The sequence below is a fragment of the Crotalus tigris genome, unplaced genomic scaffold, assembly GCF_016545835.1.
Source record: "Crotalus tigris isolate CLP2741 ecotype Arizona unplaced genomic scaffold, ASM1654583v1 scf7180000018517.1768243, whole genome shotgun sequence".
Classification (NCBI taxonomy): Eukaryota; Metazoa; Chordata; class Lepidosauria; order Squamata; family Viperidae; genus Crotalus; species Crotalus tigris.
Genome location: NW_024097052.1, coordinates 918,186 through 930,537, shown reverse-complemented (window position 1 = coordinate 930,537; position 12,352 = coordinate 918,186). Strand labels below are relative to the sequence as shown.

The window sequence follows — 12,352 nt, the reverse complement described above, 5'->3', positions numbered from 1 at the left end:
CTTCCCCCTCCGTCTTGATCGGCGGTTTCCCGCCTCCGTCCTTCCTCATCTTCGTTACCCCGAAAGGCCCCCGTCCTCCACCCCACTCCGCTGCTTTGGGGCGGAGGGGGGGGGGAGCAAAGCAGGCAGGCAGGCAGGCAGTGAATCGGAGAGGCCAAAACTCAACGGCGCCTCCCCGCCCCCTTGCAAACCTCTCTTCTGTTTCTCTCTGACCCCCTCCGCCGCTTTCCCCCCCCCCGTGTTCCCGGTTCTTTTCCTTGGACGTCCGCGCTCGCTTCAGTCCCTCCGCCCGAGAGTCGGGGGCCCCGCGGCTGGGTGCTCCTTGCAGAGAAGAGAAGAAGACGGAGAGACCAAGACGAAGGCGGTTGGCTGGCTGGCCCAAGTTCCAGGAACCAGGCTTGGATGGGCAAGCCAGAGACGACGAGAAGCCAGGCTTGGGTTGGGGGGGGGGGAGGCGGGGAGCGGAGGGGGGGGGGCGATTTGCCAAGTAGTGGCAACTAAGGCTGGAGTGTCGCCCCCTTTCTGTCCAGGGAAAGTAGCCGAGAAACGAACTGCCAATCAGAAAGGGAAGGAGACCCCCCCCTCCCCCGCTCTGCCCAGTTCCTGGGAAATCCACCTCCGCATTTTTGCTCTGTCTCCTCCCTCTCCCCTCCTTCCTCTCTTCCCTCCCTCTCTCTCTCTCTCTTCCCCCCCCCCCGCCATCTCCTCCTTTTCTCTCATTTTCTCGGCGTCTCAGTAAGTAAAGAAACCTCAACCCTCCCCTCCTTTACTCTTCACCCCTGGATCTGCAGTGCAGGGCTAAAAAAGGGGGGGGGAAGCTTGGAAAGATTGTGCCCACGCCTTCTCCCCCCTCCCCACCCCGTCCCTCCCCCCCTTCCCTTGAAGCCCTTTGCCTTCCAGACCCCAGACCAGCCAAGACCCAGGGCTATCTCCGCTGACGTGCGCTCTGGAAAAGCAACCGGCACTCGGAAGGAGAGGCGACGAGACCTTTGGGGGGGGGGGATTTAAAAGGCTGGAAGGATACGGTCGGCTGTTCTGGATGCCGCGGACAAAGGTAAGAGAAAGCGTGTGCGCGCTTTCTTTCTTTCTTTCTTTCTTTCTTTCTTTCTTTCTTTCTTTCTTTCTTTCTTTCTTTCTTTCTTTCTTTCTTTCTTCTTGGTTACACGGGGTCAAGACGCGGCATCCAAGGGGAATGGAAGACTGGGGGGGTGTCTGGCTTTGTTTCAAGGCTTGGAAAGATCAGACTTGCCGTGCGGGTTTTCCGATCAACAGTTAGTTGCCACCTACCTCGTTTGCCTTCTGGCATTATCTGCCTAGGGTCCGAGGGCCAGGCAGGGAGAGGCGTGAGAGTGGGGTGTATGTGTGCGTGTCTGCGTGTGCGCGCGCGCGTGTGCGTGTGTGTGTGTGAAAGAGAGAGGGAGCACTGCTTGCTCGGTGCCAAATTCTCCCCACGTTGCACTACGGCTCCCAGCTCCACGCCTGCCACTCTAAATCTGCCATGTGGTAGCTCGCTGCTACTTACCTGCAGCGTTCCCACGTTGGCCGGGTCGGTGGTTTTCCCTTCTTCTTCCACCGGGCCACATTCGCCGCGGAAACTCGCCGGATTATAGTCGGCTTGAAGTCTCCCACGGGTATCTCCTTTCATAAGCAGAAGTGCGAGAGGAGCTGTCCCTCTCTGTGGTGCTGAATCTTTCCAGGTTACGTTCCTCGCCAGCAAGAGCTGCTGCCATTGGCGAGAGAGCCGGGCAGCAGATGCCCGTGTTAAAAATTTTCAGGAGGGGGGGAATTGTTCAGTGGCCCCTTAGTAACAAAGAAGGGATTCAAGCTGTATCCGTCCCTTTCACTTCTTTCTATGGGAGATATCTTGAGAAATAGGATGACACCCAAAGGGTGAGCCACACACTTTTCAGTCAGGTTATTGGATTTGAAGCTGGATTTTTTTTTTCCCCTGCCTTCTTCGCATCTACCTTTCCCAGGTGACCCAGAGGGAATGTTTCTTCAACTGGCAGCTCAGGCTGAAGAAGGGGGAAAGGAGAATCTCATACCCCTTAATGTTGATAGAGGAGGTGAAAGTCTTGCTTCAGCTCTTTGCAGGGGGAGGGGTGTCAGGAGAAGCGACAGCTTGGTAGCAGCTGGTTACTTGTCACAAAGCAATAAATGTGTGGATCAACCTGTGGGCGTACATGTTTGTGTGCAGGGCTTCCAGCATCAATAGATGTCTCTCTTTGAACTTCTCAGGAGGTTCGTGAAGATGGTTCTGTCCCCTCCCCCCAGGGAATGGGGAACATGTGGCTCAGGAATTCATCCAGCTGAATTCCTTCCACGCAGAGGAAATGGTCAGAGAGATTGACAGTACATAACGTTGAGCTATGAGAAGCTGTTGGGTTGAAGGAAAGCAGCAGAAGGACTCCTAATAAAGTTTTCCAGGTGATACACCCATTTGTTTCAGGAGTTGGGCTGGGCGTTCTTTAGAATGGCCTTTTCCAACAAGGACACTCCAGATGTGCTGAGATCACAAAGCTTGGTTTGGAGTTCTGAAAGCCACAATTCCAGCACATCTGGATTAGGTTTGGGAGGTAAAGAACGTGTCCCATTGACTGAACGTTTCCTCAAACACGGGGATCTTTTAACTAAAGTTACAATGGTGGTTTATAAAATTATGATTGGTGTGGAGGAGACTGATGGAGAGCTCTGTTGTTCTCCTTGTGTGATATCACTCGCAATCTCCCAACTGAAACTCTGCTGTAGCTCCTGGATGGACAAAAGAAAGGAATGCTGTATCCTGTGTAAATTTGGATTTCTTTGTCACAAGATGGGGTGTGGGTCTTTGCTTACAGGGTTTCACAAAGGAAATGAACTGATTCACAAAGGACAACGTTATCACTGGGTACTCAGCGAGGGTGCAATATGCAATTTAAGGACAGCCTGTCTTTGAATATCAGTTACCATGGAGGAGAATGGTAAGGAACAGATGGAGGTGTGGGATTACTTAGAAGGGTCTAGCTGGAACAAAAAAAAAGATGGGATTCTTAACAGTACCATTAATTCATTTATTAGATTTATATCTGCTCGTTTCCTGTAGGATCTAAATACCCCATACTACTATATTCTTTCCTCCAACCATCCTTTCACAACAATCCTGTGAGGAGTCTGGGCTGTAAGACAATACAGGCCAAAACTCTCAATTTTCAGGACTAAAGATAGACTTAATCCTGTGTCTCACTCAGTATTGCTCTAACACTATAAATATTGCACTATAACTTACTAATTGCACATAAAGCTAAGTTCCCACCACAAGCCATCGAACCGCATTTATTGGATTCTATTCTATTCTATTCTATTCTATTCTATTCTATTCTATTCTGTTCTGTTCTGTTCTTTATTCTTCTCATGCTCACAATTAGCCATCATTCCCAGGAGTTATTCAAGCTTCAATTACTTGATATCCCTAACATTCATGTGCTGAGCAACTAACCAAATGTTAGCTAGCTTATCTTCAGACCTTCTAGCTTTTGTGGCAGTTCCTATCCTCCACAGCAAGCGAGCTCAGTCATAAGGATGGTGGGATTCATAGCCCATCCCTTCTGGACTTACTACTTCTGAAGGATAACCTTGAGAAAGACTATGTTGTAATAGAAAGAGGAAGGAGAAAAGGTTTTTTTTTCTGAAGATTTAGCTGGTCTGCAGTGAGTTAACCATCTGGTTTTTAACAGGCTCTTAAGCAAGAGTTGGATCACTTTACCTGTGGATCTATGTGTTAATGAAAATATCTATTTCTTTTCAAGTTTCCACATATGCATGTGTGTAAAAGGAAGTGTCTGCTTACTGTTTGCCACATGACAGAACATCTGGTGGTAGAGCAGACAACACTGTCCATGGGAAGGTGTTAAAGAAGTTAAGATGGTGACTGGGAAGCACCGTCCCCTTTTACATGTTTTGACTGCGTGGTTGCAATTGCTTTGATTTGCTCTGGGTGCTGTTGTTGTTGTTTTTTTACCCCCTTTATTCCTACATTCACACAGAGAGATGAGAAATGGGGAAACTTGCAATCCCGTGCCTGGAAATTCTTCTTTGCAGGTTCCTGTGGTCACAATCAGTGAAAATTTCTGAGGGAGTTTCTTGGCATTTTGAAATAGAAAACCCTTAAAAACTGCAAGTTGTCCAGTTGGGTTAATGAAGTTTAAGAAGGGGGAAAAACCCACCTCAAAACTCTTCCCCATGGAAGAATTAGCCCCCTTCAAACTGTTTTACTTCCAGTAGATTGTTCAGGCTCCTTCAACAATGTTAAGAGCAACCTCCAAACCCCAAATTATTGCCCTGTCCTCCCAGGGACATAAAATTAGAATTAAATGTGACCATGGATTCTACCAAGTCCTGCTCTGTGCTTGTGATGGGACTTTGGATTAAAATCTCTCCACCAAATCTCAAAAGTTTAGTGAATCCAGGGAAGGATGCTCGCCATCTTTGATCACTGTCCCCAAATTTATCCTTCTCCTACCGTTAAGAAGGTGGAAGCTTCTGATGAAGGCTGACTATATTAGATGGTTTTCAGCACCAGATTCTCTCACTATGTTGACTTTTCCTCAACCCCCCCCCCCCACGTGGCATATAAACTGAATGCCCAGCAGCTTCTGATACACCTGGCAAGCTACCAGTAGGCTAGTATTAAGATGGCTTAACCAGCAGAAATGTCTCTCTTGGTGCTAAGGTCCATGAACTCTCATTTGCATTTAAGTTCCAACTCCAGCAAAAGCACTGATATAGCATCACGTTTGGTCCCAAAGGTGATGCTTCAGTGCCTCTACTGTTCCTCACAACAGCAATCAAACAAGCCCCATCCCATTGAGAGAAATCAATTGAAAGTCTTGCCAGATTTTCATGTTGCTGTCCCACATTTGCTTTCCAACAATTTGGTCTTCACATGTCATAAGTTAAGTGACTTGATGCTACCCAGATTCCATGAAACCAACTAACAACAGCTCATGGTTAGAGTATGTGGAGATTATAGTCCAAAGCATCGAGAAATTTCACTCCCCATTATGAGTTCAGTAAAGCCTCTGTCTACTCAGTAGGCTTAATCTAACAACTGCATTATCCCAGTTTCTGGATTTGTATAATGCACAATGTAGTATTATGAGAAGACCATATGGGCTGGTTTCACACAAACCAAGGAGACCTGGGAGGAAACAAAGTTCATCATATGGATGATGTAGAAAAGTAACTGCTCTAACTACAGCTGAGTTGTTCTGTGACACAGTCACCAAATGCTGCAGGGTAATGTAATTTAATCAAAGGTAGTGATGAATCAGTCCCATGTATACTCTACGTTTAGAACATTTCCATCTATCCAAGAGTATCTGTGGATGAATTGCACATAAAAGGGGGGCTTTGACCTTAGGGTTGTAGCTGTCCTTTTGACATTTTTGACTCACACACATACACATGCATCTGAAACCTTCCTGGCTGAAAATGTCTAATGGGAAAGTTTCTTGATTTCTTTCATGGGGATATAATACTTAATGAAAGCAAGGCATTGACATCCACCCTTTGGCCACCACGATGCTAAATAAGTCAAGAGCAACACTTTTAAGGAGTGATCCAATGTTTTCTTCTCTTTCAAAAGATACCGTATTTCAAAGTCATCTTCTCTTTCATCTGATTTATTAAGGGATATAAGATCAATTTTCTGTATTCTGTAAGATGGAGGGTATAGTTCTGGACATGCACAGATTGAAGCCCCCACTCAAAAGGTGGAAAGAAAACTTGAAAGTGGAGCGAAGAAAGAGTTAGGAACATCAGAAAGTCGTGGTAGTCTAGTTCCATTTTCTGAAAACTCCAGTCAAAGAATAAGTGGGTTTAGGTATTCTTTGAAGACAAATGAAACGTTCTAAAGTTCATCATTTTCCCAACACAATGAGCATTTCTTTTTCTAGAAAGAGCCCCAACTGAGCAAGTGTAGCAGCCTAGAAACACTTGGTCTTGCCACTCCCAATTTTCAATGCCACCTTTGATGTGGAGACAATAGTCCTGGCCTACCATGCAGGGACAGAGCAAAGAAGAGAGTAAAAGAAGAGCTTCTGAAGGGTTTCAAAAGCTCTAAAGTGTGAGATGTCTGAGTTTGCCTACCTTTTTGTACAGAGCTGATTGATCTTGTGTCACTGTGGAATCAAGCCTTATCTAAAGGCCAGACACTAGATTCAGGGAGAGAAAAAGAAGGAAGAAGATTTGCATGTGTTGCTCTTTTCAAAATGAATTTGGTTAGGCAATTCTAGAGCAGGAAACACACATCTGTGTGTTTCCTGCTCTAGAATTGCCTAACCAAATTGATACATGGTTTAATTGGAGACTCTCTTTTAAAAGAAGGACTCCAATTAAACCATGTATCAATTTGTTTTTTTTTTTCATATGCATATTGATGGTCCGGTGCTGTGTAGCATATGGTCAAAATGCAGTATCTAGGGGGCTGGAAGTAGAGAGATAAATCAGACAAGAAAGAATGAAAAAGAACAAGGTCCAGATTTTCTCAAATAAACATTGTTCCTTCCCATTTTTACTCCAAATCAGATGCCTTTTAATTGATGATTCCACTACTCCGAAATACACTCATAAGATACACTCATAAACCCATAAATGTTCCTTCACTTTCTCTGTCTTGTTGGAGATCTCAAAGGGAGTGAAAGATCACTAATATTTAAATGGCCTTCAAAGTGACCATCACTTGGAGTCATTACATCTGGTGACGTCATAGACCCAGCCATGCAGTTTTCTTATCCAGAGTGTCCGGAAATGGTGGCCTTTCTCTTCTTCCAGACAATCTCGTCAATAGCCTAGTCAACAGCTTTAGCATTTTCTAATGATTTCTAACTCAATTTCGAACCACTCCCAACCCTGCTTAGCTTCTTAACCAAAATAAGATCAGTTAGATGCATATTATATTGTCTCATCAATTCTCCCATCCTTTGACATGACATGCTAGAACAGGGGTGGGGAACCATGGCCCTTTTATGACTTGTGGACTTCAACTCCCAAAATTCCACCATGCTGGCTCAGGAATTCTGGGAGTTGAAGTCCACAAGTCATAAAAGGGTCATGGTTCCCCACCCCTGGGCTTAGAAGTAAGAATTCTTGATCCTCTCAAATCCCACAGAGAACCCAGGGATGATTTTTTTTAAAAAAAAATATATGTTCAGAGATGTCCTTTATTACTGTTTGATACATTTCATCATTGAGCCTTGCCCTGAACATAGATTCCAGGCATAAATGTTATCTTGGCATAGATGCAAAGGAGAAAAATGAGAAGTTATCAGCCAAATTAGCAGAGATTCTAATTGCAAGGATGCTAGTAAAAGTAATTAATAGGTCTAGCTGATTTGTTCCTTTTGCTGATCCCAGCAAACTGTCTAAGATAAAATCATTTTATATTTTTTTTTCCATCTCTGCAGTCTTTCTAGCCCTATCAACGGGCAAATATTTTGGCCAGAACTGGCTTCAGCTCCAACGGAGATGCTTAGCCCATCTCCAGACAGACACCTTGCAAAATAAATGCCCAGCTATGTGTCCCTAGGCAGAATTCTGCTCCCAATTGTGATCATAAGTCAAGGACTACCTGTAATAAAAGATAAAGTATACCACTTCTGGAAGCGGAAGTCCACCACTTCTTAAACTTGCCAAGGTTGAGAAACACTGGGGGTTTCCCAGGATTGCATCAATGGCTGCCTGATAATTAAGATCCTTGGCAGAACCAGAACAGGTCAATGGAATTAGGAGACAATGTGAAAAAGAACTCCTCAAATAATAGGGCCTCCTGAGGATTTCTTAAAGCATTGATCCATGCCTTAAGCCTTATGATCCTGAGTCTCAGAGCATGAGCAATAAAGGTTCAGAACTCTAAGAGAGCCCCCACTCCCCATTTTAGCAGGACTGGCTAACAACATTTTGAAGCAAAGAATTCCGATTTACCATCCAGATGTGGCGGGAGCTCTCGAATCTCAAATGCTATTTGAGTAATATTTCTCAACTTGGCAAATTATTATTATTATTATTATTAACGTCTCACCATATTTTTTATTTTTTATTTATTTTATTTTTTATGGGAGAGTCCTGAGTAAGGACTCAATAGGTAGACAAAATGCCAAATCCAGTCTGAACATCTGGCTGACTGTGCGATGATCAATAATAATAATATTATTAATAATAATAATAATAAGTTGGAAGGGACCTTGGAGGGCATCGAGTCCAACCTCCTGCTCAGGCAGGAAACCCTATACCATTTCAGACAAATGGCTGTCCAGTCTCTTCTTTAAAACTTCCAGTGTTGGAGCATTCACCAGTTCTGGAGGCAGGTTGTTCCACTGGTTAATTGTTCTGACTGTCAGGAAGTTTCTCCTTAGTTCTAGGTTGCTTCTCTCCTTGATTAGTTTCCATCCATTGCTTCTTGTCCTGCCTTCAGGTGCTTTGGAGAATAGCTTGACTCCCTCTTCTTTGGGGCAGCCCCTGAGATATTGGAACACGGCTATCATGTCCCCCCTTGTCCTTCTCTTCGTTAAACTAGACATACCCAGTTCCAGCAACCGTTCCTTATATGTTTTAGCCTCCAGTCCCCTGATCATCTTTGTTGCTCTTCTCTGTACTCTTTCTAGAGTCTCAGCATCTTTTTTACACCATGGTAATCAAAATTGGATGCAGTATTCCAAGTGTGGCCTTACCAAGGCGTTATAAAATGGTATTAACACTTCACGTGATCTTGATTCTATCCCTCTGTTAATGCAGCCTAGTACTGTGTTGACTTTTTTGGAGCTGCAGCACACGGCTGGCTCATTTAAGTGATTGTCCAATAGGACTCCAAGATCCCTCTCACTTTAAATAGTGGGAATTTCAACTACCAGAATTCCCCAGCTAACATTTTGGGAAGTGAAGTCCAGGCTTCTTAAAGTAGTCAAGATTGAGATGCTTCCTATGCTGGAGACATCACCAAAAGCTAAATGAAGAAATTACTACTAATAATAAAGTTTAAAACCTTTTAAACATACTAATTTAAATCAGTCTAGACCAGGGGTTCCTAACACCGGGGCTGCAGCCCACTACCGGGCTGTGAGCCATTCAGAACCAGGCCATGGAAGAGGCAGATGGAACCCACTGCTCACGTGAACCCATTCCTTCTTCCCCCCCCTCCACCAGTGAGCAAAGCAGGAAAGATTGGGGAACTCTGGTCTAAGCCAGTGGTTCTTAACCTGGGCGATATTGCCCCCCAGGGGCCGATTTCATTTTTCAGGGGGGGGATGGAACGAAAAGGGGTGACACGGGGGTAAAGGAACAAAAAGTGGGCAATATGGGGGCGATGGAGCGAGAAGTTTTGGGGACACTTTTGAGACTTTTTCGTACAGTGAATCGCTATGAATCTGTCATATAAAAACATCAGATCGCTCACTATTAGTGGATTGAATTGTGTTTTCAAATATTCTTCCAGCTAGCTTCAGGACAGAACGCCGTACATATGTGAAGACGCATCGCTTATCTTCATGAGCGTTGCGCAGCAGCCTCTACCCATACAGTGGCACGCCATTGGCCAGAATATGGGAGATATGGGGAAAAGACTGGAAATAAATGATTTGTATCGATATGTCCTGATGACAATTTTAAAGAAAACAAAAAAAGTGTTTGCATAAATTGAAGAATTATTTCCTAGGTTGTGATTGAGAGGTTATGTTGGGGGAGGGGGGCGATGACAACTTCCTCATTGGCTCAAGGGGGCGATTCGTTCAAAAAGGTTAAGAACCACTGGTCTAGACAATGACAAAAACAATGGCACCATTGAAACCAGTCAGGAGTGTCGGTGGAGAAGGATAAAAAAAAAAGGCAACATGATGGTGATGGCGGTCATTGAAGCCCCATTTGTTTGATTCATTTCCCACATCAATTGTACCACCATCTTGACTTTTTTGACCATACCCCACAGTTAACAATGCCACCATTTATATTAAGTCCCTTAGTCAGCACTGTAAAGATGTCAAACCTCTTCTCCTTCAAATCTCCTGTTGATGGAGAGAAGAAAGGTGGTAAAAGAAGGAACCGCGAAGCAAAGTGGCAAGGTAGGAATTAAAAGTGATGAATGCTTTAATTCGCACTTGGCTCCTGGGTGAAGATTACTATGTCTGATTCCTTCTTTAACTATTCATTTAGAGGTTCAGATCTGTTTCAGAGTAGGGGAGAGAGATTGTTGACAAAGCTAAAAAAGAATATCTTTGTGTGATAATCAAGGGCAGGAAACTGAACATCTCTGGGCACCAGGATAGCCACCAACACTTCTGTGGTCAGCTGACTGTTCTTTGTAGACGGCTTCAATTAAAATAAAATTAAATGGGAAGCTACCAAGCCCTCAAACACTGGCCGTTAGCCACATTGTTATGCGTAAAAATGAATAAATAGGATTGTATTAGACAAACAGACAAGTACATAGTGTTTGAGTATGTACTGACAGTGCCTAAAAGTTGGCCTCCGGAATAGCTTACACATAAATTGTCAAAAGTGGACATAATTTTTCCCCAGCTCCTATAAAAGAAGATGCATTTCACTATACGTTTCATGAGTCCAGCATTTCATTTATGCAGAGCGTTTAACTTAATGGGATTCCTCTTTAACAATTCCCATATCATAATGACATCGTACTAGCCATGAAAGTTTGCACCCAAGAAAGAGGGTGGGAGGGGAAATCAGCTAAGAATTCCAACTTCTGACATTTGGAAACCTCACATTGAGAAATTATATTGAAGGAAGCCGAAACAAGCAAATGCTCAACTGTGTACAAGAATCCCTCTGTGCCCCACATAGACCCCAAGAGGCTTTCTCAGGAAAAAAAAATCAACAATGATAGAAGCCATAGCTGAGTGGTCTGCTTAGAAATGTACAACAATCTAAATTTAATAAACATAAGAATAAGGTGACCAACTTTTTTACAATGAAAAGGAGGACACAAATAAATCAAAGAAAAAAATATCGTAAATAAAAGAAACATTTTATTCATTGCAACAATAATACAGACAACTTGCATGTGCAAAGTTTGCCAGCCGGGTGTTTTGGCGCGCTCAGCAGCAATTCCCATTGGCTTTCGAAAGCCAATAGGGGGAGTAGCACAGCTCATTCAAAAGTTGAAAAAAAAACATCAAAAAAGGTGCCGGAACGCCGTTCTGAGCCTTTTATGAGGGGGAAAAAAAGCCCTGCAGATTAGTCTTCAAATATCGAAAAGGAGGACATGAAGGAGGACACTTTTTGAGGGAGGACAGAACTTACAAAAGGAGGACTGTCCTCCCTAAAGGAGGACGGTTGGTCACCTTAATAAGAACAGAATTAACCTCAAGTTGATGCTAAACTGATCTTGTGGAGGTCTTATTTCCCTTTGGTTGGTGTCATTGTTATTCTTTTTCTCTGCTATATTTAGCATATTTCAATAACTGTAAATGTAGGTAGAATTTTTTTTTTCAGATTGTGCCACTACTAGTATATTTGGTCGTAGTAGGTGTTTTGTTATATCTCAGCAATATCGCCTTCGGTTAAATGGAAATTTTACTCCTGGCATGAGGTCTTTTGATTTGTCACACACCGTCAGCCATATGTTCAGACTGAATTTGGTATTTTTGTCCATTTATTGGGTCCTTCCCAAGGGCCTGGGATAGGCAGATGTGGCTATTTGATGGTATTAAAGGTCACAAGATATAAGCTGTTCCAAATAAAGTTCAGAACAGCTGTATGATTAACAAGAACACACGAGTATTGTTATTATTATTGTTGTTATAGTGTTGCCAGGGGTGTGATGGTGGTTAAAGATGTTGAGCTTGTCAACTGGAAAGCTGACTGCCCAGGTTTGAGACCCAAGCGCTACATGATGGGGTGAGCTCCCATTACTTGCACCAGCTTCTGCCACCTAACAGTTTGAAACCATGCAAATGAGAGTAGATAAATAGGTACCACTTCGGTGAGAAAGTAACAGTGTTCCATGTACCTTGGAGTATATTCATACAAGCCACATGGCCATGGAAATGTCTTCGGATACTGGAGATGAACACTTCCCTCTAAGAGCTGTACATGACTGGACAGGAGAAACCTTACCTATGTTGTTGTTGTTAGTTGTGAAGTCATCTCCGACCCATTGCGACCCCATGGACAATGTTCCTCCAGGCCTTCCTGTCTTCTACCATCTTTTGGAATCCATTTAAGCTCACGCCTATTGCTTCAGTGACTCTATCCAGCCACCTCATTCTCTAACCTTACCTATGGTGTTGCTTATTTTGCTAATCCTGCACAACTGAAAAAACCCACAATATTAATACCTTGGCAGGAAGGTATGAAGCAACTTTAA

The 12,352-nt window shown here is 43.8% G+C and overlaps 1 protein-coding gene across 3 annotated transcripts in view; it reads left to right on the top strand.

Annotated features, from left to right (window-relative positions):
• Positions 1 to 1,016: 1,016 nt before the first annotated feature.
• The window catches only part of DLGAP3 (DLG associated protein 3), a 220,308-nt gene continuing 208,972 nt past the window's right edge, over positions 1,017 to 12,352 (top strand). For 2 of the 3 annotated variants that reach the window (XM_039353376.1, XM_039353373.1), the window contains exon 1: positions 1,018 to 1,054. The gene's annotated coding sequence lies outside the window, so the exon portion shown is untranslated. Of the gene's footprint in view, positions 1,055 to 12,352 lie in introns of all 3 variants that reach the window. The other variant, XM_039353375.1, reaches the window with a different exon arrangement.